The 23,552-nt window shown below is 35.9% G+C and overlaps 1 protein-coding gene and 1 non-coding gene across 2 annotated transcripts in view; both read left to right on the forward strand.

The window, feature by feature from the left end:
* Positions 1 to 23,552, forward strand: part of LOC120629788 — a 149,530-nt gene that overhangs the window by 27,157 nt on the left and 98,821 nt on the right. The gene's annotated exons all lie outside the window — the stretch shown is intronic.
* Trnaq-cug lies at positions 18,269 to 18,340 on the forward strand. The gene has a single exon. It is a non-coding gene; the product is annotated as a tRNA-Gln (tRNA).

Genomic DNA, 23,552 nt, shown 5'->3' on the forward strand with positions numbered 1-23,552 from the left:
CCATTGTGGAGGATTTTTGAACTGTTATTTAGCGCATACACTGGACACTTTTTCAACTTTTCTCCCATATAAGATGACTCTCCTTACCTCTACCCTCCATATCTGCACGTAATAGAAATAGAGGTCAGTGCAGGTACAGGACCAACGAAAACCAAGAATATAATTACTGGAGGTACGCCATTCCGTTTCACGATATTTTTAATCCATGTTTTGTGAAAAAAATTAAATTGGGTTAAAAACAAGTTCATGGATTAAATGGCATCTTTTTTTAACGTTTTTAAGCTAATTTTTGGACACAATGCACTGCATACATTAATGTCTGAATGAATTCTGTATGTTCTTTATTCAATTGTTGTCTACTGCTACAGTTTTAAAATTAATCCAACAACTTTTTACTGGAGAAAAGATTTAAATCTAACATGTCATCATTCTAAAAATTTTAACCCTAGCACGTAACAATGATATAAAATTTATTATCATTACATAATCAAAGTATAAGTTTGGCGTTTGACAATAAATGTACATTACGATTATACATGATATCGGCTGCCGATATCGTGTTGAAGGTATTAAATAAAGGAAAATACATAGATACCTTCCTAGTATTCTTATGACTAAAGAATTAGGTTCCGCGAGATAGAATACTCGTAGTATATGATATTAAATTATAATTTTTCATCATTGCATAGGCAAACCTCAGCGGCATAACCTCGCTCCGAGCACATTCCATTAAAAGATATTGTGTCTTCTAAAGCACTACAAAGGGAATAGTTTTCTTTTTCGGTTTTTTTCATTAGGTAAGTATTCAAATAGCTGAGTCATGTGTGGAATGGCATCTGTGATCCTCAACTCTATTTATTATACAGAGTTATAAATTTAGCAATTTTTCATTGAACATTTCAGTCAAATAAGATGAAATGAAAATATATTCGAAATTCAAAAATTCTTTATTTATGTAGGCCTATCGCAGGCCCTTATGAAGCGATCATATAGGATATATTATGTTCACATAATTGTAAGGGGATGGTGATAACTTCGTTCGCCAACTTAAACCTTAAGCTACGAGGGTTTCAAAGGCACCCTAGTCTAAAAAGAGAGAGATCTTTTGTTTATGTCGTCTCACAGAAAATTATTTGCTATATTTGCTAGCTATAAATTTAGAAAAATTCACACCAAAGCTTTTTTATCGTTTAAGAAATCTGTAACATTATAATAGCATTTTTCTGTAAGCCTACGATTTATATAAACTTTAAATTTATTGGTAGACATTCGGTAATCTAATAATAATAATAAAACTGTAACTGAAAGATTTTTGCACATTTAATAAATATTGAAAATTTGGACCGGGGGATGCCCGGGTCATTATAATCGATACTGAGTCCAAAACAGATTTTTATTAAATTTTTGTCTGTCAGCCCAACGGCTAAGTCTAGCAATTCAAAGGGGCAGTAGCGCCAGCATTTTGGGTACCATGCCCATAAGTGAACAGTTAGATGGCTATTTATTGTATATAAATTTAGTTTGTAATTATTGTTTCCCTACAAAAATATATTTTTCGTTGGTTCATTAATAAATAAAATGCGGGCAAAAGCTAGTATTCATAACATTCATTTCTGCATTTAAAAAACATTTTCTGATCCATGAACGATCGCAATTGGTATCAATTGATACCACCGCACCGTCGCGCCGCGGGTACACTCAATATAAGATGTTTCTTATCAGCAAAGTATTAATAAATTTAATTGATATTTTCTTTCTAATATTTTATTTTTTAACAAAGTATATGTAGTTATTGGATAGATTAACGAAGCGGTGAAAGCCTAGTGGGTTATGCTTCGGCTTTCCTTTCGTGGACACCGGCTAACTTTTTGGAGTTATATGCGTTTTAATTTACAATTTTATTATTACTTGCTTTAAACGGTGATGGAAAACATCCTAAGGAAACCTGCATGCCTGAGATTTCTCCATAATGTTCTAAACGGCGTATGAAGCAATACGCACTTTGCCAGCGTGGTAGGCTAATAAACCCTTCTCATTCTGAGGGGAGACTCGTGCTCTGTAGTGACGTGGTTGAAGATGATGGACAGATTAACTGGGCCCCTGCTGTAAGACGATAAAAAAGTCACCATGTATATTTATTCACACATCCATGTCATTCGCATTTCGGTCATGTGTACTCTTTTCCATTCGTAGAGAGTGAGTTTCCCAAGTTGAGTGTTGAGGAAAAATCGCGGCGAATGCACCGCGTTAAAAATGCAGACGATCAGGGATTGCCGCATCGCGAGCCGTTGCCATAAATGTTACGTGAATAATACACTACGACGACCATTACGACTGTACAAAGTTAATCAGGCCTACACGGCTATAGAAATGGAGCAATTGAATTGAATCATTTAGTTTTAGTTCTAACTCGTCATATAGAAAAATATTTTTAGTACTTTTTTTGTATTTATACGGTTTTTACATAACCTGGTAACCGTTTTTTTTTCTGGGTAGCCTATGTTACACTCCGTCCTTTGAACTAACTCACTGTCAAAAATCGCGCTTGACTGCAATCACACCTGATGGTAAGCGATGATGCAGCCTATGGTGTAGCGCGCTTCTTTAGAAGATGCCTATTCACTCTTGATTTGAAGGTAATCATATTGTAGGAACTGGGGAAAATGGAAGCTGGAAGAGCATTCCAGATCCTAGTGATCAGAAACGAAGACGCGAAGCGCTTCGTACGCGTCCGCGGTATATCGACCACGTAGGGATGCAGATCCTTACGGTGCCTCGCGGTTCGATGGTAAAAAGGCGAGGGGGAACTAGATCAAACAGTTCTTGAGCACACTCTCCGAAATATATCCTATAGAATACCGAAAGGCAGGCAACCTTGCGACGATGTTCCAAACTCTTAAGTTGTTGGCTTAATTGTGGCGTAAAGTAAAACAAGTGTCTAAAACCTTTTTCCCTATAACCAAAATTAAAATGGCCAGACTCTATTTATCTCGGATCTCACCGATGCGATGGGCTTTCACGACGTATAGCCAACTGTCTCTAGAGACCCTTACATTAGCGACATCAATTACTAGGTCCGTCCGTATTCGGTGAGACGAGAGTTTACGCATCGATTTAGGGATGCGATATCCGCAGTGATGGATTGTAATTAAAGTGGATAGCCCAACAAGTGCGATATTCATTGCGCTTTTAATAGTGATTAAAAGTTTAAAACCTTGTTTATTTAAAAAAAATCGTCATACAATATTTCATACAAACATTCCGTATTTATATTATTAAATATTAGTATGGATCTCCTAGTCCTAACTTGGTTTGAAGAAGACGTCGTTGCTTTATTTCACCTTAGGTGGGTTTGGTTCTACTACTTTTGTCGTCAGGACAATCTGTCCTGGGCCGGGCAGGTCCTCCTCCAGAGTTCTTCTTTTTCCTTTTTTATGTTGAAAGCCGCAATCGTGGTAGTCGTATTTATAAACTGACAAGCTATTGACCGTGTTCTAAGTCTGCGTTTATAACGGTCTACTCAGAGGCACGGGGTAACATCACTTATTTCCTTACTCCGGGGGAATGCTGAAAATTTCTTGACAGAAAGTCAAGAAATTTCAATAAAAGCTCAATACCAACGAATCAGTTTTATTTGCATTTATTTATACCATCGTTTTAAATGCCTGCCTGAATTTAAAATACATTCTAAAACAGTTTTTTTCTTTAGTATCTTTTGAAGTACCAACTTAAATAAGTAGAGGGTTTTAAAATAAGCTTTAATTTTTATTAAAAAATTAACATGATTTATGTTTATGTATTTATTTTAAACGAGCTTTAATATTCGTGATTAATAGCCGTTTCGCGTTTTCCTTGAAACAATAAACTAAATTAAGGAAAGTAAGTAAATAATTAAACTTTTGATAACTATAAATTCATATTTGCCAGATATTTATGTTCATGACATTGAGTTGGTGGTGGTTGGTGGGTATTTTGATATAAATACGACTGCATTATCGATGCACCGCAAACAGTCAGATTAACGTCAAACCGAGCCGAGGTCCGAGTCCTCGCAGGAGGCACCCTCGGGTCGACGTCTCCCACTCTCCCCCCCCGATGTCGTCGAGCCCTGGGGCTCTTCTCATGGCGAGCTTTCGCGCTCGCCCCACTCCCCCGGTGACGCCGTAGCAACCCCTCAGGTGGTTATCGGCAAGTGTCCTACCGAAAAAGCAAGATGCACCGCAGTCTTACATGGACTCGAACGATGCAAAGATACCTCCTGGTGTCTTAGTCTTTTATCAGAAGTTTACCAATCCGCATTTGGCTAGCATGGTGGAAATAATCTCATTCCGAAGGAAGACTCGTGCCCTATAGTGGGCCGATACTGGTTTGCTAATGATGATGAACTTTTGCGTTTAGTTCAGGTTAGTTGGATACCTATAAAAACGTAATTTTTTTTAAGCTTAGCAATTTTATTTATTCTCCAATGAATAAGTTTAATGAATGTATTTCCTGCAAAGAAAAGTGATGATGCATTCTAAGATGATAACGGGCTAACTTGTTATGGCAGTTATTTCAAACCCGGTATGGGTTTAATTGATTTCTACGCGACGTCGTACTGGAACGCTAAATCGCTTTGTCGTGATGGTCACTAGCCACGGCAGAAGCCTCCCACCCACCAGACCAGTCCAGAGAAATTCAGAAATTATAAATTCCCAAATTTCCCCGGGGATCAAAACCGGAACCACTCCGGGGACACTCGTAAAAATAATTAGATCCACTCTTCATCAATATAGACCATTGATGAAGAGAGCGAAATTTTCGTCGACTTTCCTCGCGCAGTGGTAAGCGTTGCGGTGTGGCTGTGGTCTTATAAATCGATCTTCATTTATTATTTCTAAATATTCTCTGGTTTATAATCCACATATAAATATAGAGTGTATTTGTTTATCTGTTTGTCTTTCCTTCATGCCCTAACTAAGCCGGAGAGTAACATTGGCTACCTTTTGCCCCAGGAAATAAAAACAATCGATTTCCACGGGTATTAGAAAAAAAAACTATAACCAAATATTGCCGTTTTTTCTTAGTTGTGTTCTTTGAATAGCTTAATATTTGTAATACAACGTGAAATGTTAAATATCTTACCGCTACTGTACCTATAATAAATTATTTAATATTTTTACATTGTCATTTGCGTCAGCCTCCATTCAGGTCACGTCGCTATATAGCACTGCATTTACGGCCGATATGTTTGTATGCGGTTTAAAAACAAAACGCAGTTTTGCGTTTTGTTTTTACAATGTTAAACCGGAAACCGCGTGATTGGATTTGGTTTTACCGAAACATTTTTTGCTTATGGGATGTGTTGTGAATACAGATTGCTTAATTTAATTTTGGGGATGGTGTCACATCCTAACTTAACTATATTATAAATACGAAAGTGTTTTGTTTGTTTGTGATTCCTTCACGCTTTAACTAAGCATCCAATCACCTTGATTTTTGGCTAAAGTAGGACAAAGAGTACCAAAATAATATATAAAATTAAAACAGTCTAAGTCATCTTCTTTCATTTTATATTGAGGGAGTTTTGTGGTGGCGGCCATTTTGGATTTGATACCTATTTGTCATAGTGTGGCCGCGGCGATCTTGGACCGAATTACAACAATAATAAAAACACTACCGACTAATTCAAGGTTAATCAAACAAGAAATAATACAAAATCGGTGCATCCTTCCACGATATACCCAAAGAGACGTCAGACTTATAACACCCCGTCGCTATTACGTACGGTTACTTGGCTTTTTTAGACAATCTTTAATATTGCGTGATAATTTTTATTGTAATACATTAAACTTTAGTATTGTTATAAAATTAAATGGAATAAACTGCACAGTGCGCAATGAGACCAGAGACAGAGCTCTATTTACGTGACGCAAACTATATCTATACCTCTAAGAGTCTGAATTACCTTAGCGCGTCTTCACGTTATTAGAGTTTAGAATAACTAAATTTTGAATAAAGGTTTTTTGTCCTGATTTTTTAAAATATATATACAGATACGAAAATCGATATATGTTCTCTTTTCTACTATCCAATAATAATAACTCCATGTGTATCTAATAACAAATAATTGTCTCAGTTACACGCTTTTTTAACATTTCACGATATAAAGGTGTTAAAATAAACTTTTCAATCACACTTCAACTCCAATAAAAGTACGTTGTGTCAAAACTTATGTTGGAATAAGTTTGAAACTGCAATGCAGGGATGCAGCAAAAAGTAAAAATAAGCATTCCAATAAAAATACTTTAAGCACGTAAATAAGCTTAGCACAAAGCCCGCAGCAAAGAACGGGAATAGTTTATGGAAGGAAAGTTGCTCTTTATTTACTTTGATACTGAGATTGTACAAGAAACGTTATCTTCTTGCTGATAAAGTATACATGTTTCTGCGCCTTTAGTGTAAATAATCAAGTAAAGAAAAGCATTCTGTTATAAAATTCGTGACATCAAACGTCATGATTCATCAACTTTAGTCGTTACTCGATAAATTAAATACTATAGCTCCTTCATCTCAGTGGCAACTAATAATGACACTCGCAATAAGTAGTTGCATAAAATTTGAACGTTTTCGAGAATCGAATAACTTTAATGACAGCGTAAAATGGAACTTAAGAATATTGAGGCGTTCAAATTTCCTCAGGCCGCTCTCTGGGCAGAGCTGACTCTATTAGCGATCCTAAAACGAGTTTACTTAAACTGCATAGCGATTTGGTACTCAAAAATGAAGCAACTTTTGCGAATGCGCCACTAATACCACTTATACTAAGGTTACAGTAAGATTTGTAAGCTCCTTACCGAAGGTTTGTTTCGACTATCGATACTCTATAATTTCAGAGTAAAGTGGGATTTATCGGCCTTGTTTTAAAGCTCAAACTCATCCACACTTGGACAGAAAATGCTTTTATGATGGTAAACTACAAACAGACTGACTTGACGTTTCAAAAGCGCTTATAAACGAGGCATCGTGAAAAATTTGATTTTTTTTCTAAAATAAAAAATAAGACATTGTTTCTGTGCGATATAGTATCAGAATGCTAAACGGCGGCCGAAGCCTACCTCAAGCTACGACCAGAGAAAATAGAGAAATTATAAATTGCCAAATTGCGCCTGTCGATGCCCCATCCAGGGAAATCGGCAGGGGGATCGTTCCTTTAAAATTAGAGGAAAAATAGGGTTCATGTTCCCTGCTCAATCTGGTGTAAAGCATGATCCACGCACGCCACTATAAAAATACAGATTTAGGTTTACACTATTTGGTCGTTGGTTTGTTAGAAAAGTGAGAGAACAATGACTGTAGTGCAATCACGGTAAATGAATCGCAGCTGTGAAAATAATAACCAGTATTGACGGCTCAACGTGGCAGCGGGTTGAAACAACGCCAATATCCTAATTTTGGGCTGGTACTATGATTTTGTGATGATAGCCTAATGGTTAAGAATTAAAGCAAGTTATATTTGAATAGCTTAAATTAAAAACGCACATAACTCTGAAAGTCAGTGGTGCGTGCCGGGGCTCGAACTCGGTTTCCACGATAGGAAATCCGAAGCCTTACCCACTAGGCTATCACAGCTTCCCTTCTTTTAAAACTCGTATGCCTTGTCAAAAATGGATAGTCTCTTCACTACCAGTTAGTTAATAATAGTAATAATAAATAAATTTATTAACTAAAATTCACAAGTAGACTTAAAACTATTATGGTGTAATCATAAATTCTTACGAATTTTACCGTGCACCACCGTGCCTTCGACGAAAGGTAACATCTAAGGAAATTAATTAACACCCACCTACCCACCTACCCACTCACTACATCAATCAAGATATTTCATATAAATAAAATTCCTTCAATATAATTAGGTAGGTACATCGGTTAAAGTTTAGAATTGGTAGTAGGTAGGCAGGTACTATAAATATATTTAAATCAATCTAACAATTTTATTTAAATCTATATCCTATAAGTTTATTAATAATAAAGCTATTGCTATTTACAAAAATCTTAAGTGGATAAAAAAGAAGGTAGTTTAAAAATGTGATAGGTTAATGCCACGAACGTTCATCGAGCAACGAAGGTTCTTCTCGTGAATAACTATAAGGCCATCAAACTGGCTGAGATACTAAAGTGAAGTACTTACTTATATGCAACTTATTGATCAGTTCTCTGGTAAATACCCGTTTCGGCTCCGTAAGTGAGCACTGGTAGGATGCACTGGTTAAAAATCCTGGCTTTTAATTCTGCTGAGATTTTCATCAAATTCAAATTCAAATTCAAAATTTCTTTATTCATGTAGGCCTATCAAAGGCACTTATGAAGCGTTCATACATATTTGTTTACATAATTGTAACGGGATGGTGATAACTTCGTTCGCCAACTTAAATCTAAAGCTACGAGGGTTCCAAACGCGCCCTGGTCTAAGAAGAGCCCACAACAAACTTAGCCGGGTAAATTTATTTTTTTGTTATCACCATCTTCCAGTAAATTTAAATTAAGCTATGAAGCTAGAGCAATTCACACCCAAGCTTTTTTATCGTTTAAATAATCCTTAATGTTATAATAGGATTTTTCTGTAAGCTTACGTTTAATATAAACTTTGAACTTATTGAGAGACAACTCAAAGATTTCATTTGGTAATTTGTTATAAAATAATATACAATTGCCCTTGAATGAATTTGCAATTTTGTGTAGCCTAGTAAACTGCCCAACGAGTTTATTTTTGCTTCTAATATTTATATTGTTACAATGCATTTTCTTTTTAAATTTTGATATATTTTTATGGACATAAATTAAATTTTCATATATGTACTGACTATGCACCGTCATTATTTTAACTTCTTTAAATTTATCCCTTAATGACTCTCTTGGGCCCATTTTATATATCGCACGAACAGCCGTTTTCTGCAGGACGAAAATAGAATCTATATCAGCAGCATTACCCCATAATAAAATGCCATAGGACATAATGCTGTGAAAATAACTAACTAATCTTAAAAACAAAACCCAATTTGGAGTAGGCCGCTCACACCAGCATTACTCCTCTGTGAATTTCATTATTTTGGTTCTTTTTGCTCATCCTGATCAGCAAGAGATATTTCCTTATCCTTCAACAAAAGATATAATAAACACATCGCCATCTAGCCCCAAAGTAAGCGTAGCTTGTTTCATGGGTACTAAGATAACTGATGAATATTTTTTATGAATAATATACATAAATACTTATAGTACACAGATAAACACCCAGACATTAAAAAACATTCATGTTCATCACACAAACAATTTTCAGTTGTGGGAATCGAACCCACGGCCTGGGACTCAGAAAGCAGGGTCGCTGCCCCCTGCGCCACTCAGCCGTCAAATTGTAATAATATGTTGTTAAACATCATATTTTAAGATGGGTTGCTCTTGAGTGGCTTGCGTCACTATATCTATGACAACTTTATGGGCGACGAAGGTGTCATTCTCCTTACAAATATTAAAAAAGATGATAAATATACCTATAACCAACATACCATAACCGAGTTTTGCTTGTTTTTATACCATTTAATTTGGTTTCATTAAAACTTCAAACAGAAGAATAACACAACTATTAATGGCACTTTTAAAGTTGAAGCATCGTAAGGAGACCCGCTTGTTTGAGAGTTCTCCATAAGGTGAATAAAGTCTCACATATATGCACTTGGTCAGCGTGGCTACGGCCTAAACTCTTCTCATTTTAAGTGACACCAGTGCTCCATAGTAGATAAGTAATGGGTGATTAATGTTAATCTTTTCTTTCCAAATGAATAAATTAAAATTATCAATTGTCTCAAAACACACTTAACTCAATATGACTACCATACTCCCTAACAGCCAACAGGTTAGCTCGCTACGATCTTAGACTGCATTATCCACCAGGCAGTGGCGTGCATACAGGGTATGCACAGGGTATGCAGATGATATAAAATGAAGAAAATCTCCCGTACGAGTAATAAAAAACTTAAGGATAGGCATTGTAAGAGTTATAAAAAGCCTACCTTAAGTATTTGTAACTCTTGGTTGAGATTTTCTTCATTTTATATCATCTACATACCCTTTGCATACCCTCTAAGCACGCTATGCACGCCACTGCCACCAGGAGAGATTGCAATCAAGGGCTAACCTGTGTTGGAATAAAAAAAAATTGCTGTACGTGGCGACTAAGAGAATATAACAAAGAACGGGCAGCAGTCCTCTGTGCTAACATGCTAACAGACTAACTAACTCTACAGCGATCACCAACCCGTCTGCCCAGCGTGGTGATTATAGGCAAACCCTTATAATAAGAATTGTAGCACTCTGTTTGACAAATGTAAAAAATAAAATAATTTTTCATAATTTAACTCGACACTGTATTCTCTTACCCCATGGTTTCAAGAACGTAAGTCCGTCCCATCTATTGGCTGCATTTATACACGCATGTGGTGGAGAATGGGTAGTTTTATTTTTATTGGTTGTTGTTCTTATGTTTATCTTTTGTCATGATCTGTTTTGCGTGTTAAATAAAAAAAAAGAGGCCTTTAGTACAGCAGTGGACGGTTATAGGCTATCTATTTGATAGGTAACCTATCCAAAATTTGATATTCCATGGATAGTTAGATATGCAAGTGCAGATAACAAATGAGATTGCCACGACACGCTACCGCTTAACATAATATTCAATAACGTTGAATGGATTCAATCGCTATTTATGCGACAGCATCGCCTTTATAATGTTAGTGCCAAGCGGTGCCTGTCTTGTTAAGCCACAGCTGTGCCTACATTACCTCTTTTTTTCGATAATCCACGTGGAGACCAAAAAGTTTTCATTTTTACTGAACATTATACCTTATTTGATGTACTCCGCGAAAACCAGGGGAATCTGTATGATGTTATTTATAATTTTTTCTGTCTTTATACTCCACACTAATTACATCTTCGATATTGTAATTTCTACACACGTTCTTGACACCTGAGCAACCCTTCATTCATCATTGACTTTACAATGAACAATTGCTAAGTGAATGAACAATTGCTTAGTAACGTACAGATTATCGCAAAGTACCACCTGATTCTATTCCACAATGTTATTTTTTTCCACAACAAGAAGGCCCAAGGCTGAAATATCACCAAGAGATATGTGATGAATTGATCGTACTGGTGATCTAACCTCACACGGTCACTATATTAAATCACATTTGACGGAGTCAAACCTTCAAACACTTTCATCCCTTCTAAAAGAACAGGACTGAATTTTGGGATAAAAACCATGCGAAGTTTCATTTGACTTCATTCAGTTGTTTTGCGGTCAGACAAACGGGGAGAAGAATGATACAGTTTTGGCTACAATATCGATTATAGAGCCCTTCACAATAAAAAGAATCTTCAATATACTTAAATTGTCCTGTGTCCGATTTATTATCAGTATAGACTAAGAAAATAGTCAATAGCGATTCTTTTTCAGCGTTTGGGAAGTTCCCAGTATTCAATAACGTTGAATGGATTTCAATCTCATTTATACAATAGCTTCGGATTCATAACATCAGTGCCACGCAGTACCCGGCGCGTCGTTAAACAAGCTTGTTAAACCACGGTTGTTTTACAGCACCCCGATTATGAAACTGTCATGCTATCCAAGCGAAAACATTTTGACGACTTCTGAAGCTCATCGGCAAAGCCTATTTATAATATACATTAAACATTATTTTAAACATTAGCAGCAATTTTTTTTTGACTTCTGAAATCTCAAGTCAGTTTGTTTGTAGTGACCATCGGTTCGGAAGGCAGTTTACCAAGAAGAGCCGGCAAGAAACTCAGCAGATTGCTGATTGATTGATTCAATGTACTATAAGAGATAACAGTGCAATATACTAGGTTACATAAAATTCACAATTCGTTTAAAGGAAATTGCATACAATTCTACAATAAACTACCCATTGCCATCATAGAGATGTCTCTTGAATAGTTCAAAGTTTGTATTAAACGTAAGCCTATAGATAAATATTCTCCTCCTATTACAGTATTTTTTTTTTTAATAGTTATGTGAAGTTTACAATTATATTAGTCTAAGTTAAAAAAAAATCGAGCGTCTCAATAAGAGTAGGTACTATGTCCCATAAGCAGTCAATTCATTCTATGATTCTATATTTTGGGGGGCATCATATATTTAAGCGGTTGCTCCCCCTGGCTGATACCTTCGCTACGCCATAAAGATATTGTGACGTCACTATAAGATTCATTAACATAGAATTGCTTTATATAATTCGTAATAATACTTGTGTAAATATTTAATGTTTTCCAAATAGAATAATAACAATATATTTTGTGAAATAACTTACCGGAAACTAATATCGTGAAATATTATTATTGGTTCGTTTTATTGTCGACATTGTAAACGGTACTTGAGCCGTATAAAAGTAGAAGCATTACCTTCTCAAGCATTCATTCTGTATCAAGTAGTTGTAGGGGGAAACTCTGCTCGATTATATGTCAAATGTAAAAAGTGAAAAATAGTATTATTCCAAGTCCTATCCCCTCGTTCTCCAACATATATATTAAAATATAAGATATCATAATATAGGATATATTATGATATTACCGAACCGAGTTCGATCCCCAGCACCTCATTTCTTACTTTTCGGAGTTATGTGCGTTTTTAATTTTGGCAATTCAAAAATCTCTTGTTTTAACGGAGAAGGAAAACATCGTGAGGCCTGCATGCCTGAGAGTTCTCCATAAACTTAACAAAGGCGTGTGAAGTCTACCAATCCGCACTTGGCCAGCGTGGACTACGGCCTAAACCCTTCTTATTCTTAGAGGCTACCCGGGCCTGTAATGGTGAATATACTTAACGTATTTCCGATTCAAGTTTTTACTTCGCTCATCGATTAGAAACAACTTTGGTATTATTTTAATACCATTACCCGCAGCAGGTTAAAGTATGCCAGTAATCTCCGGTACATTTAATGTCTCCATGATGTACATACTGCTCGCGATCCAAGTTTATTCTAATTAAACTAGGGTTGTGTATAATAGATGTCTCGATTCAATTCGATATTTCCGTCGAGTATCGAATAGTTTCAAAGATTCAAATGGTTAGAAGAATGTCTGAATATTTCAAATCCATGTATTTTTTCAAACTATTTTGATTAAAAATAGTAAAAAAAAATTCATGGACTAATAAAATATACTGGATATTATTAAATCATATTTTAATATAAACACATACATATTTTTGCAGTAGTAGAGCTTTATGCTATTGCATATTTTAGCTTGTGTAATTTAAAATTTTGGACCTACCAATGCATAAGTTTAAAGAATTTGTTAAAACACATTTATTACAGCGAGGTTATTATACAACTGATAAATTTCTTAATGACAAGGTTGCTTGGAAGCATCCGGCTCCGCTTTCATCTCTCACAAGATAGAAAAATGAATTTTAAAATGTAAAATGTAAATTGTTGATATTGGAAAAGAGCAACTGCTGAGTTACTTGCCGGCTTCTTCTCGGTAGAATCTGCCATCCGAACCAAATTTTCCGAACTTCAAAATGAATTTTAAATTTTGAATTTGAATTTATTTCCGTCGCTTAGCAGCATTGTTGCAATGCTGTGTTCCGGTCTAAAGGGCATGGTTGCTGGTATAATTACAGACCTAAAACCTACGCCTCAAATTCATGGACACAGACACAGGGTTTTTGACCAGGGTATGCATAAAGAAGGCAGATGCCATAAAATGGAACAATCCTTCGCATTAAAGAGTTATACAAAAAATTTTGGGTATGCAGAACTTTTGTGCTTGTATGAAGTGTACGCCACACAGACCACATGTTTTAGGACGTGCTCCTTGCATGCCGTGTTAAGTGTTGCTCTGTTTGAGCTATAGGCTTGGTCCGACTTGGTTACTAAAAAAAAAAAGGTTGAGAAGCACCGCGTGCAGCCTCCAGCTACAAGGGGGAATTACGAATTCCCCCTTTTACCCAAACACGTACACGTAAAAATGTTCGAATCAAACGTTTTCCTATTAAAATTTTGACTGTATTTTTTTTTATTCTTCATCTGTATTTTTATTGGTGTGCAAATAAAGAGTATTTAAAAAAAATCGAATTATTCGTAAGATTCGGACAGTGGATCAAATAGTTTGTAACTTCGGGTACCGCAACCAGTGACAACTAGCATGGCGAGATCTACAGGGACTTTTTTTTTGACAATTATTTATAATTAATGAATAATTAATCAGTCAAGATAATTTGGTGAAACATAAAACCATAATAGCTAAACTTAACTCACTCGTTTATCAATTGCGTCTATGTCGCGTGTTCTAAATCGGACGACTATATATAATTGTTTATATTTCTAACCTATTTAAAAACAAAACATAAATCTTTGGAACATCCGATTCAAATTATTCGATTTATTTCGTTTCGAATATTCAAAATTGCTAATTCCGCACACCCCTAGATTAAACATTCGATTGTCGAGGCCCGCGGGACCCCTTTCAGAGTAATGGAGGCTGCATTGCGTACTGACTGTATTCATTAATATGAATGTTATATTTTAAAACAAGTTTTTTATATACTATACTATACTATAGTTGTTGTTGTTTTATACTTTGTCAGCTTCTAATTATCATCAACTGAAGCGGTGATTGCCCAGTAGGTAGGAATTTGACTTCACTGTCACCGAGTTCGAATCCCAGCACGAACCTCTAACTTAAAAAAAGTTACGTGCGTTTTAAGCAGTTGTAATATAACTTGCTTCAACGGTGAAGGAAAAAATCGCAAGGAAACCCGCACGGTTGAGAGTTCTCCATAATGTTCTCAAAGGTATGTGGAGCCTACCAGTGTGGGGTGACTATGGCCTCATCCTCTTCTCTGTGTGGGAGGAGACCCGTATTCTGTAATAGGTTGATATGATGATGATGATAAATAAACAACTTTATCACAGTGATGTATGTGAGTGAGTGAGTGACTCTTGTTTAAGAAAGGGAAGGGTTTTGGCCGTAGTCCACAGTGGCGTGCATCCTCTATGCACACACACAGGGTACAGGGTATTCAGATGATATAAAATGAAGAAAATCTCCAGTACGAGCTAAAAAAACTAAAGGATAGGCATTGTAAGAGTTATAAAAAGCCTACCCTTAAGAATTTATAAATCGTACTAGGGATTTTCTTCATTTTGTATCATCTGCATACCCTCTATGCACACCACTGGTAGTCCACCATGCCAACCAACTGCGGTAGAGATTGGTAGAGTTCACATGCTTTTGAGAACATTATAGAGATCTCTGAGGCATGCAGGACACCTCACGATGTTTCCCTATCAAAACTACAGCTAGTCAAATCAATAAAAAATATATTATGAATCCATAAAAGTATTTTTTTGTATAAAAATAGAATATCAGCGTAATAAATGTGAGGCAAATGAAAGGGTAAAAAGCAATTAGTTCAAACGAAGTGATGAATGCAGTTTTCAAACTAAAATCGTGGCAAGCGAATCTTTGTTGGGGTAAATGCAACGTTTCAATCTACGCTTGCTTATTTTTAATACCTTAAAGCTTTTAATGCGGTTGTTCTACGATCATCATCATCATTACCGACCCACAACAGGGCACGGGTCTCCTCCCACAATGAGAAGGGATTAAGAACGTAGTCCACCACGCTGGCCCAGTGTGGATTGCTGGGCTCCATACGCCTTTAAGAACATTATATAGAACTCTCAGGCATGAAGGTTTCCTCACGATGATTTTTACCGTTGAAGCAAGTGATATTATAATTGCTTAAAAAAACGTATAAAAGTGAAGTCGTATCACACAAAGTGAAGTCGAAGTCCTACCCACTGGTCTACCGCTTCTATCACATGTACCAGAACATAAAAAAAAATATAAAAAAATAAATGCGTTAGCACTAATTAAACGTAGATAGTGTAAAGCAACACTATGCTATTTACCTATCTTTACTTTTACCTTATAACTTTGATTGGAATGTAGCAGGTTAGTTTGCATCGTATACTTTTTTTTTTATAATTATGAGATTATCTCCTATGAGAGAGGAAACCTGGGACATGAGGAGGTTAAGAATTATGATAATGAATGGCGCGTATTGTAGAACGATATCGGAAGCTTTGATAACGCATTGGGTAGTAGCTCGACTTTACTTTCGGTAGGTCTAGTTTGAATCCCAGCACGTACCTCTAACTTCTCTAAGTTATGTGAGTTTTATAAGTAATTAAAATATAACTTGCCGAATTTTGTTGCTTTGTTTGCTACGCTTCGTGTTCGCTAAATGTGTGCTTGCTTGCGTTTTACTTTTGGGTATTTTTGTTTTCATTATTTTAGTACTTTAACAATGTATGTCACCAGTGCAAGGCAACAAAATGAATTATGTTACTTCGTACTACAATTTGTAGACCTACGATTAAATTTGAGACTACGCTATGCTACGTTAAATGTGAGCCTACGAGTCGGCCTACGGTTAAGTTTATTGCTCTACGCTACGATATACAACGTGTAACCGAATTACCAAATAAATTTGAAGGGTGCATAAGTATATTTCATAAGGAATCACCCTGTAAAAATATTCTATCAAGAGAAGCATATTTATTTCTCCATACAAACGAATTCAAAACATTCTAAGTGTTTACTTATGGCAACCCTGCTGAAGATAAAAGACCGACACGCGCATAATATCTACGCTACGCGATGCGTACCTAAGAAAGTGCAGGAGTCACATGATTTTATTTTGTATGTGATGTTAAGGTTGTATCTGATTTCTTTCAGTAAACCACACTCAAAATCTATTAGGTTTTCGGTTTCACAGATAAGGCTCAGAGACAGTAATAATGTACCTCTAAAGTCTGTGAAGTATTATTTCGGTTTTCATTAACACGTTGTTTATGACTACAAATATGATATATCTGCAAATTTTTGGTTAACGCTACGCGATTTTAAGTTTAAGTCTGTGTGCAAATTAATGTGCTTGCTTTACGCTACGCTTCGTTGCAAGTGTGCCTACATGTATGTAACATGAAGATCCGCAATTAGGTTTCTTGCTATACCCTACGCTACTTAGTGTGTGTGTGTTACATGCGGGCCTAATAAAACCATATAAAACATCAATGAATAAACGGCTGAGACTATTGCATACTTACGTAAAATATGCAGCAAATTAAAAACTACGGTCATTCTTTTAGTTTATAATCAAATTGTTTGACTGTGATTTGGAAATAAATGCTCCATAAGAAGCTTGTATGATGTTAACATCATTCATAACATGACATAATTCTGAAAAAAAGTTGCCTGTAGATTTGTCAAGGTCAAAATTTGAAAAGACTAACGCGATTTTGATCAGCATTTTACACACCGATAACGATTCCACAAAGTTACGACGTTATGTTTTCAGTTAGGTGTGTGACGACTATACAGTCACTTTTCTCGGCTACGTTATACCGCGGGAAATGAGAAAACATTTTGAGCGGCGAAAGTCGCTAGTAACGACTGTACTAAATAAAAAGCTTTCATATATTATTTATCATACTAAGAGAGTACAAACTTGAAAACATTTCACTTTTTCATTTGCTTTTACACTATAATTATGTAGAGTCGCTTTAATGGTCTTTGTTTTAAGCGGGGACGGCTGAAAGAAAGAATTATCTAGCAGACCTACCTAGGCGCTAGTACATAGATAGTGGGTCAGGGATTTAACTTCGACTTCACGTAAGCATTTTTATTCTATTACTTACCAGTAATGTAATAGCATATTATAAGCGGCGAGAGCCCAGTGAGTAGGACTTCGTCTTCACTTCCGATGGGGCGATTTCGAATCCCCATAGGCAGGACTTTTCTAAGTTATCTGCGATTCAAGAAATTAAAATATCACTTGCTTCCAAGGTGGCGGAAAACATCGTGAGGTAACCTGTACGCCTGACAGTTCTCTTAAAACCAAGAAATAAATGTTTTCTATAAGATTTTTAAGTCGGTGTCAAATAAAATGTAAAAAATATAAAACAGATAACAATTACCTACCCTAAGTAAGTCCTTTTTTGCACCCCTTTTTCTGCACTCCAAATAATATATCTCCTACCCATGCTATCCGGGCTAAGCTGCGCGCCACGAGATATTCTGTCCCCCTGTTATATCGACTTCATTGACAAAGATAATATGTTACCCCTACTAGTGTAAAGGAAACCCCCGACTAACTCAATAGGTATTTCATACAGCCAAATGTTTCGACCTTGAACAGCAAGGTTCCATGGTGTAATGGTTAGCACTCTGGACTCTGAATCCAGCGATCTGAGTTCGAGTCTCAGTGGAACCTGTGGCATCCCATATTTTTACAAAAACATTTTTAACTTTGTGATGACTTTTTGATACTACTTTGTTTAATTTTTTAGCTAAAAATATTAACTTTAGAATAGCACGTATTCACAAATGTGATTTTTGTTCTATGTGGTCAATTTTAGTTTCAGTATAGTATTTGGATACAACTCGGTCGTGGTTAGTTACCACCCTACCGTCAAGGACATGCCGCCTAGCGATTTAGCGTTCCGGTACCATGACGCGTAGAAACAGATTGCGTGTAAGGGTGTTACGTAACTGCTATGCCCCAAACACGTTAGTCCACTACGATTTTAGACAGCTTGATCACCAGATGACATTGCAGTCAATCTTGTAGTAAAATAAAAAATAAAGAAATTCGTGTTGAAAACAAAAATTACCTATTACCTTATGTGGACATGTTATTTATGTGGACATGTTATTTGTCGCAAACCCGCCAGTTGTATCTATAGCATCTATCGAAAACTTTGTGCAATAATAATAGATAGTAAGGAAAGTACGACTTTAAAACAGGAAGGTTTAAGTTCATTCCAATTTAAATCCTTATGCGATGGCATACTAAGGTAAAATCCGCACTTCATTAAATGCGTTAAGCTTTGAACTTTAAGACTTAAAATGATAGTTCTTTGTAAGTAAAAATTGTACGTTACTACTATTAGTATATATATATGAATAAACTGAAAATCTGTTGACTATTCTAGAATAAGAAATGTCACAATTCATTTATTATACTATCACCAAGCAACCAAGTATATCAATAACTGAAGATCTTAACGAATAAACTAGTTAAAAAAATATATATTTATCTTTATACTATATAGTATATATAAGCATATATATATATATATATATATATATATAATATACTATAACATATAAAGCTATAGTTGGTTGTTTGGTGATAATACAATAAATGAATTGTGATATTTCTTATATTATATTGTATATACAGACAACGAATAAAATTTATATACATTATAGTATATAAATCAATCAGGTTAAAATAAATGTCTGTCAGTCAATGTGAAAAACGCCTTTTATGGTTATATAGATTCTAGAGAATTATTAGCTCGCTCGCATCACTTTTCGTGGGTTTTCTCTTCAATCAGAAAATCCAAATAATTCGAATGTGCATTTTGCGTTGTATAACTTCGCTTCAAAAAAGAGCGCGTCAAATTAAGGTGCAGAACTCCTTTGTGGAGTTGAGTATACGCTTTTACAACATGATTCCTAAGGCAATTCTTGACCTACCTATAAATAAATTAAAAAAATAGGTAAAAACACATCTAATACAGCGATCTTACTATACATTTGTTGATTTTTTTAATGACAAGGTAGATTGGAGCCAGCCTCACTCTTATCTCCCGGAAGATTGAAATATGATTGTAAATGTTGATGTTGGAAAAGAGCAACTAATGAGATTCTTGCCGGCTCTTCTGAGAAGAATCTGCTTTCCGAACCGGTGGTAGAGTCACTACAAACATACATGCTTGACGTTTCGAAAGCGCTTATAAAGTAGGCTTACTTGAAATAAATGAATTTTGAATTTGAATTTTTGAATTTTAAGAATCTCTTGATATTATTTGTTAAAAAAATATATCGGTAGACCACCGAGCGCCTGCAGTGAAGTCTGGGAAGTAAAACGTGGCATTGCAGATATTTCAAGTGCCTTAGTACATGTAAAGCACATCTGGTACAGTCTGTATTTACATTGCACTGAATTAAATAAACATAGCCAGTTCATACATTTCATTCGCATCATTTGACTGGCCGATTGGCGTCTCTGAGTCCAAGGCCGTGGGGTTCGCGATTCCCACAACTGGACAATGTTTGTGTGATGAGCATGAATGTTAGTGTCTGGGTGTTTATATGTATATTATAAGTATTTATGTATATCTATACACATAAAAGAGAAAGTGTGTGGGTATGTTTCGTATAGGCTCCAACCTCAATGAAACTTTGGACCAATTCAATGAAACTTTCAGGGAATCTCCGGATTGAGTACTACTACTGGCGAGTAGATCCTGTAAAGTTTGGTGACGATCGGAGCACTCCTATTTTTGAACTGTCAAACTGTCAAATACCGCTTTTATTTGCTATGATGATATTCTATTGTTGGGTGTACATGGGTGTAGATAATGATCTTCACCCGCAAGAGAAGAGAATAGAAGAGAATGAATACGGAGAGAAATATATGATTTAATATATTATGAGACTTAAATTAAAAATTTAATGATGTAAGTTTATTGTTTTAATAAAATAAAGCAAAATCTAGCCTGGCGAAGCGGGCTGGGCACGCTAGTTATTCATAAAAATATTCATCAGTCATCTTAGTACCCACAACACAAGCTACGCTTACTTTGGGGCTAGATGGCGATGTGTTATTGTCGTAGAATATTTATTTATTTTATATTTTATTCATACACATGGTTTTGTAGTAGTGGTACATGTATAATGCATGGACTCTTTGGAAGAATATTTCAATCTTGAGTTTTAAAATAGCCAGACTTAAGACTTACTTAAGACTTGAGTGTTATCTTAACATTATTACTAGTTTGGAGTAGTAGTTGAGTTTTTTGTAGCAGAGATCGTCTGGAGAAATACTACCTCCTGACTTATTTCTGCCGCTAAGCAGCATTGTTGCAATGCTGTTCCGGTCTGAAGAGTGCGCTTGCCGATGAACCAGGCACGTGAGGCTTCCACATCTACGCGTCACGCGACACAGGGCATCACTGAGCAGGATGTGTTCCTTTCATGCCATGCGAAGTATTGCTCTGTTTATAGGCGATGGGCTCACTTACCATCAGGTGGGAATCTGCTTGGTTTTTTTTGTTGGACAAGTTAGCCATTGACTGTTATCTCACCTGGTGGTAAATATAGTAGTCATATCCCTAATCGGTTTCTACGCAAATTCGCACCGAAACACTAAATCGCTTAGCGGCACTTCTTTGTCGTTAGGGTGGTAACTAGCCACGGCCAAAGCCTCTATTTTCTCTGGTCTGACTTGGAGACCAGAGAAAATTCAAAAATATATTTTTCTAAATTTCCCTGCCGGGAATCAAACCCGGGACCTCCTACTTAAATTCACCGCGCTTGCCTTTATGCCGGGAAGGTCGTCAGAGAGGGAAGGTAGGTCCATCAATTATTAACTATAAAAAACCCGGGTCACTGCCCACTGCGCCAATATCTCGAAAGTTGCTCAGTTACTCCCAGTTTATTTCTAAGGCCTATTGAGTTTTCTCTTCTACCATAAAGCAATGTTCAGTATCTCACAGAAATAGATCATAAGTGCATTTCCAATTAAGATTAAACCAACTTATGAAAACTGATCGGTAGCTGCAATAAATGATATTCCCACCGCACTATTTTAACGGGAAACTGCCGTGAATCATGAAATATCTCTACATTTCAAAGTGGTTTAGACCTAGATTTATGACTCTCTTTTAAACTTTCGCATGCAACGTTCCTTTATGTATAATACCTTCTTATTGATATTGGTTTGTATCTTCTTTTTAATAGTAATCATGAAATATCTCCACAAAGTGATTCAGAGCTAGATTTATGACTCTCTTTTGAACTTTCGCAGGCAAGGTTCCTTTATGTATAATACCTTCTTATTGATATTTGTTTGTATCTTCTTTTTAATAGTAATCATGAAATATTTCTACATTTTAAAGTTGTTTAGAACTAGATTCATGACTCTCTTTTGAACTTTCGCATGCAACGTTCCTTTATGTATTTACCTTTATATTGATCATCATTATTATCATATCAACCCATTACCGGCCCATAACAGAGCACGGGTTGCCTCCCACAATGTGAAGAGTTTAGGCCGTAGTCCACCACGTTGGCCCAGTGTGGATTGGTGGACTCCACACTTTTGAGAACATTATAGAGAACTCTCGGGCATTACTCAAGGTTAGGTTTACTTGTTTCCATACTGATACTTTCTTTGCCACTATATAAAAAGGAATACAAAGTATATGATCCAGAAATAGAAACTTCCTGTATTTATCTTGGCACCGACTTAAAAATGTTGTAGAAAATATGTCTTGATTTTTAGTTGTTTAACAAAGTCTGTTTTTTTTAAACATTTTTTTATAAACTTTAAAGCGCAAGCGCAAAATTATAAATGATATATTTTATATTTATAAAGATATTCCAAGCGAAAGTAAAAGCAATAAAAAAAACCTGTGCAATTTATTCACACACGGCAGAAGTGTAACTTCTGAAAAGCAGCCTACGAGAGATTTAGGTGGATGTAGAGTATCAAAACTATTAGGATCAATGTAAGGTTTATTATTTAGTTTCCATGGTTACTAGAGTAGGTAAAAAAATTTACAATATTTTTTATCTCACTCTGTCATATACATTTATGTGTTTGTATCTCTATGGAAATCACATCGTTTCTAAAGAAGTTTCACTTCAAAATTATTAAATTATAACAACCTGTATTTATAACAATAATTCAATAAAAAAAGCGACAAAAAAATACTACGCCACCACCGTCTCCTCAGGTTTGTGTTGCAGTACATTCAGAAGCAGCATTTACAGTGTTAAATAACTAATTCGGTTCTAAGGTGTATTTTACTAGATTCTAGACGTCTTGGCTATAGCCCGTGGTTAAAATTATAACAACAATTTTATAAAGTTTGGTGCCAGGTACGCGCAAACAATGGTCGAGTTAGGGCACCTTCCTACCAGCTGTCTTATTCTATAACTTTTCTGATAGCTTGCCAAATCTCACGGCAAAGTATTTTGTTTGACAAGCAAAGTAGTAAAGTCTAGTTCCACTGTATCCATAAATTATTACTGATGTCCAGTGGGTAGGACTTCGATCTCACTTTCGGGGGGCCGAGTTGGAATCTCAGCACGCACCTCCAACTTTTCTAATTAATTTGCGTTTTATAGAATTATATATCACTGGCTTTAACGGTGAAGGAAAACATCGTAAGGAAACCTGCACGCCTGAGAGTCCTCCATAACGTTCTCAAAGGTGTGTGTAGTCCACCAATCCGCACTGGGCCAGCGTGGTGGACTATGGCCTTAACCCCTTCTCATTGTGGGAGACCTTTGCCCTGTTGTGGGCCGGTAATGGGTTGATATGGTGATGATGATCACATAAAGAAACGTTGCATATCAAAACGTTGCATTTAAAAGAGAGTCATAAATCTAGTTCTAAAACACTTTGA

The sequence above is a fragment of the Pararge aegeria genome, chromosome 15 (genome assembly GCF_905163445.1).
Source record: "Pararge aegeria chromosome 15, ilParAegt1.1, whole genome shotgun sequence".
NCBI lineage: Eukaryota > Metazoa > Arthropoda > Insecta > Lepidoptera > Nymphalidae > Pararge > Pararge aegeria.